The following is a 6,000-nucleotide window of genomic DNA, read 5'->3' as shown; positions in this document are numbered from 1 at the left end:
CCACGCTACCTGCCTCTTATGGTGTGGAGATTACTAAACAAAGCATAATTTCATACTGAGATCCAACAGGTCGGAAATCAGGTTGTCAAGAAGGAGTTTTTCTTCTTTTTGAGGCACATTTGGATGAGAAAGTTCTGTCTTTTAAATCAAATATAATGTACTAGGAAAGCTGATTGAAACAGAGTCAAAGCAGTTAAGACTCACTACTAACATTTCACAAGAAAATAACATACTAGAACCAATTTACACATTCTGTATTGACCAAGCTGGATTTAAAATCAAGAACTATAGAAGCAACTTAAAATTTGAAAATTTGTGAGCCTCCCTTTAATTTTATTCGTGAAATGACTTGTTGGTCAGAGAAAATGATATAAAAGGGAAAGAAAAAAAGGCAAAAAAGGTGCATGTAATTTTAATGATGGGCGTATACACTAGATATATATTTATATACACTATTGGGACACCTGACCAACAAGGACTTTGATGACATTGCATTCTTAATACATAGACATTAATATGTAGTTGGTCCCCCATATAACAGCTTCCACTTTTCTGGGAAGGCTTTCCACAAGATTTTCAAGTGTGTCTGTGGGAATTTTAGTCTATTCATCCCGTATAGCATTTGTGAGGTCAGGCACTGATGTTGGGCGAGAAGGTCTGGCTCGCAATCTCTGTTTCAGTTCATTCTGAAGGTGTTCGATGGATTTGAGGTCAGGGCTCTGTGCGGGCCAGTCAAGTTCTTCCACACCAAACTCACCCAACCATGTATTTATGGAAACAAACATTCTATTCTTATTTGACAGCTAATTCATGTCTTAAAAGGTTGTGATATCATCCTGGAATAATATTCATGTCTGTCAGCACCAGCCTCACTGCTACCTAGTGGAAGTTACACATACCTGGGAACTCTCTGGGTTTCTCCGGTTATCTGGGTCAACACCCGAATCCTCCGGGTAGCGGGGTCTTGACACACCACGCTCCCCGCCCATGTCCTCTTTAAATGGAGGTATTTCCTGTGATGTCAGTGGGAAGCCCACTGACATCAGCGGAAACGCCTGCTGACATCAGCAGGACCACCCACTGACATCACCGCCCAGAGATGTCAGTGGGTGGTCCCGCTGATGTCAGTGGGCAGTCCTGGCCACGTCCCACAAGGGAAGGCTCCAGATAACCAGAGCTAAGAAGTTCCCAGGTATGATGTCCCATACAGTAACATACTTATACATTTACTAACATACTAACACATACTCACTCAGTAACAGGTACACATGCCTACAACAACATACATACCTACACCCTTACACTAACATACGTACACATACTGACATATTTACATCCAATAATGAACAAAAACAAGGGTACAAGGAGCACAAGGTTAATGCCCATCCAAGTCATGCTGCTGGTGAAAAACAGTTTAAGACTTTTGAAGTCTAATCAAAGGGCACGTGGATTGGCATATATCTATCTCTCCTCTCTGTGTATACGTCCTAATCTATAGCTGAAAGGCTAGGTTTTGGAACATTTTTTTCAAGCTCCAATAGGTTCAATTGTGCACCAATAATACATTTTGCAGGTATGGAATGAATAGTCAAGAGGAATGATTTGATTCCTGTTAACTACAAAGAGACAATAAAGAAAAACAAGGGGAAAAAGTGAGGTAAAAAGTTGAATAAGGAAAGTCAGTTAAGCCGTAACAAGGAAGAACGAATTACGGTAAATCAATATTAAAAATATCAAATAATCTTGTGTAATGAAAACATGACACTAGGTGGAGCAATCGTGAAAGCAGATAATAAAAGAGGGTTTTTTGTGGTCAATCATTTTATTTTCATTATCACCAGCTCACAAGTATCTCACCACGTGTCTTCTTCCCAGCAATCACTATCACAATCATATAGTTACATAATTAGATAGGCTGAAAAAAGACATGCGGCCATCAAGTTCAGCCTTTCCCATATCTGTTTATTTCTTGCTGTTGATCCAAAAGAAGGCAAAATCCAAGTAGATTACATCCACTGCAACACCCTGATCTACACTTCTACTTACTTCTTCGTAGAATGCAATTAAATTAGTTTGACATGACCTATGCTTCATAAAACCAGATTTTTGCTAATAACACCGTTATTCCCAATGAATTCCTGAATATTATCCCTTAATAGCCCTTCAAATACTTTCCCAGCCACAGAAGTTAAGCTCACAGGTCTATAATTTGCAGGCAAATTTGAACCCTTTTTGAATATAGGAACCACATCTGCCTTCCTCCAATCCTCTGGTACGATTCCCGAAAGAAAAGAATCCCGGAAGATTAGAAACAGAGATTCACTTATTTCTAGACTCAGCTCCTTAAGTACTCGTCTCGTGGGTGAATACCGTTGGGCCCTGGAGCTTTGTTGATATTAACTTTCTTTAGTTGCTGCAGTACCTTGTCCTGAGTCATCCAATCTCAATTTGTCTGCAAATATATTATTTGTATATATATATATATATATATACATATATATATATAAATATCAGGAGTCCCTGACCATCCGATTCATACCCACATAGAGATCACCATGTCTGAAGCGGGATAATAGTTTGGAAGAGTGGAACCTCCCCTTTTGACATCCTTAAATGTTTTTGAAGAGAGGGGAAGCTCCCTTATGGCCAGAGGAAATTGCCACCAGGAATAGGAAGCAACATGAAAATAGCACTCGTGACCGACTGGAGCATCCTAGATAACAAACTTTTCTGCAGGCTCTTGCAAGGATAACGCTCCAGTAATCCAGTTCTGTCAATCCCCTCCAACCAATGTCTCTCCCTTTCTTCAACTTCTCAAAGTAACCCCTGTACCACTTTTTCCACACCTTCTTGCATCTCTTCCTCCTCCCCTGAGTAGGGTAGACCCATTAATTTTAGGGCAACGCTCCTAATACTAAAGGTTATTTCTACAGCACTTGCTATCTTCTTCCCATTTGCTCCAGATACTGCAAAACCCACTCCAAAGATATGTGTTTTCAAATCATAAATTAATAGCCTCATAATAAATTAGTAGCTTCAGTAAACACCTCGCCAGCCCATGCTCCATTCACATCCTTAGTAAGCTCTATCTAATCTCAGGTTTCCATACAGATCTCACACGGACATCACATCTTCATATGAGTTCCCTAATCTTCTTTCAACAGCCACTTCCTTAGCAGGCTCCATTTTAGCTAAAGAGACAGGCTCACCTTATTGAATTGGATGATGGACAATTGAGAGATTGAAAAATGTGGGATTACAACTGCCCAGGTAACAAAAATAGCTGAAATAGAGACCAGGAATAGAACATATAGATAGTGATGATGACCAAATTCTAAATTTATTGGATTTTAATTTGACAAATGCATGTTTCTCTACTCAAGAAGGGCCTTTCATTTGTTCTGACCCTGGGTTTTCATGCGTTTATTTGGGTTAAAGACCTAAATCTTTTTGCCCGCAATTTAGTCTTATTTAGCAAAAAAAAAAAAGAATGTGAAGCTAATCTGGATATAGAACCCAAGATTGTAAGCGTTTACAAGATCTTCATGCTCTGTTACAGTAACAGACATCGTAGAATCAGGAATATGCCATCACAGAATCCCCTAATGTGAATTTGTCTATCTAGTAACTGAGAAAATAAAAAATATAAATCCAGTCTTTTCAAACACTAAGTCAAATTTAACAAGAGCAATAGGCTCTATCTATTAGATTTAAGATCAAACAACATCATATTTATAAAATAATCAAATAAAGGAAGCAATATTGTTTCCCTCAATAATAAACAATACGAAGAAACGTGTTTACAACGTTTATCTAATACCCGACAAGAGACTACCTTCCATCATTAATGAACATTTTACTGCAGGCCAAAGACAAACATCTTTTCAACAAGGAATAATTTCAGTTTATCCAACCATTTTTATCCAAAAAAAAAAAAATCTACTTTCTATTGTATTCCCAAAATCCATAAAAACAGAGACAAACTGCCTGGGAGCCTCAGGCTATGATGATCTTACACAAAATGCTAGCATGTATCTTGACAAAATCTTTAGACTTTTTGTAGAGACACTGCCATATTATGTAAAGGATATAAAACATGCGATTCAAAAGCTATCCAAAATTAAATCACCTTCCTCTTGTTCTTTTGCTAACTTTGATGTCAAAGCATTTCCCACAAGATAGGCGTTCAAGCTACTTATTGTTTTCTAGAAATATCGAAACAATTTACTCCAGAACATGTATTCTTCTTTTTTTCTGTCCTTCAAGAAGGCAATCTAGTATTTCTACGGGAGACCACATCAACATCATTATATCTATTATTATAATAGGCAATTGGTTTAGTGAGAAGGGCTGTCCAAATAAAGGCCTAAAATCAGCATATAGAAGAGATCTCAATAGTACTGTAGATTCTTTCCTAACAGAAAATTACCCCAAGAAGTTTGATTACCAAATCTGGTTTATAGCTATGTGTGATAAAGGATGGGGACACAATCAAATCCATTTTACAGCGTTATTGGCCCCTATTATTCTCGGATACTTACCCTAAACAAGTTCTGCTATCAAAAGTCTCCATAGCATCTAGATGGGACAAATTAAAAGAATTTATTAGTGCGCAGCGATTTTTCAGACATCAAGGACAACAATAAAATGATCGTTCAAATGTGGCCACTGCAAAGCATGCCAATTCATGAAATTTACTAGCGTTACCACAGGAAATACATTCCAATTGTAGTTCCCCATGTATTATTTATTATGTTGCCTCTGTGGTATTCAATACATTTTTGTCCTTTAAGATGGCGAATACTTGAACATGTCAGCTCTGTAAAAGGTTTGATGGGCACTCCTGTATCCAGACACATTAAAACCATATATCATATGGGAAATATCATACACATTTCATTCACAGCTATTGAACGATTATATAAAGAACCATGTAAATTGGATCTTAATAAAAAAAAACTTTATACATTTAAAACTTTTACCCTCAGACTTAATTTAAGCTCATTTAAGGTCATTCCTGGGCAATTACATTTTTAAAAAAAATTAATGTCTAAAAAAATTACAAATGATTAGATTTTATGACTTTATTATTAATTATTAATTAAATAACAATTGATGTGTAATACATGCAGTATACTTAATTGATAATTTCATGAGCTTACAACATTAATTTATTACATTTATGAGACAAACTGAGATCCAATTATATCACTAATATACCGTAATATTAAACTATACCCTATTGAAATCATGGTAATCATATCATCACTAATATTAATTTCTCCTCTTGAAATGTACTATTAAACTGTATCATCATTCCAAAAAGAATATTATTCTGTTTCATTCATGACGTTGTAACAATTTCCATTTTTCTCAATCAGATATGAATTTTCATTAGCAATGATGTCAACAGGCAGGGTTTCTCTCCATACCCTATAACCTCTGAGCCATGACCAGCAAGGTTTGCTATTTCTCTATCAGGGCTCCACTTTACTTTTACAGATAGCTTTTTACAGCATAGGAGTTGGTGACCTCCAAATTAGCTGCTGCAATTATAGTGCGGATTAACAATAGCATGAAGAAGCCAAACTACTGACAGCTAAATCATAACAGTTCCCTCCAGTTGTGACAAATGTACTAATACATGGTTACTATAATTTTATGTACATTTCAGCGTCCTCTAAAATCATTTTTGCACACTGTTAGGCTCACAGGTCAAGCAGTCAAGTATTGTGTAGTGCCTAATCACATATGCCATAGAGCAGTCAGGTTTTAATTTACTTCTTTTGTATTTGTCTATGAAGGGGGTGCTTATACAGTAGGTGTGTTTCTTCCGTGTTTCTTCCTGCAAATAATTTATTCTAAACAATTAGCTCCATGGATGCCCTTAATCTGTTGAAGTTGGTTCAGTGTTTTGGTGTAGCCTGTGAATCCATATCCAGTGTCACCATGTTATGGCCACGGTTCCCCAATTGTTCTCTAGACTTCGTTTTAAGACAA

Source organism: Spea bombifrons, chromosome 3 (genome assembly GCF_027358695.1).
Source record: "Spea bombifrons isolate aSpeBom1 chromosome 3, aSpeBom1.2.pri, whole genome shotgun sequence".
In the NCBI taxonomy this organism is placed as follows: Eukaryota; Metazoa; Chordata; class Amphibia; order Anura; family Pelobatidae; genus Spea; species Spea bombifrons.
This window is presented reverse-complemented; position numbering follows the sequence as displayed.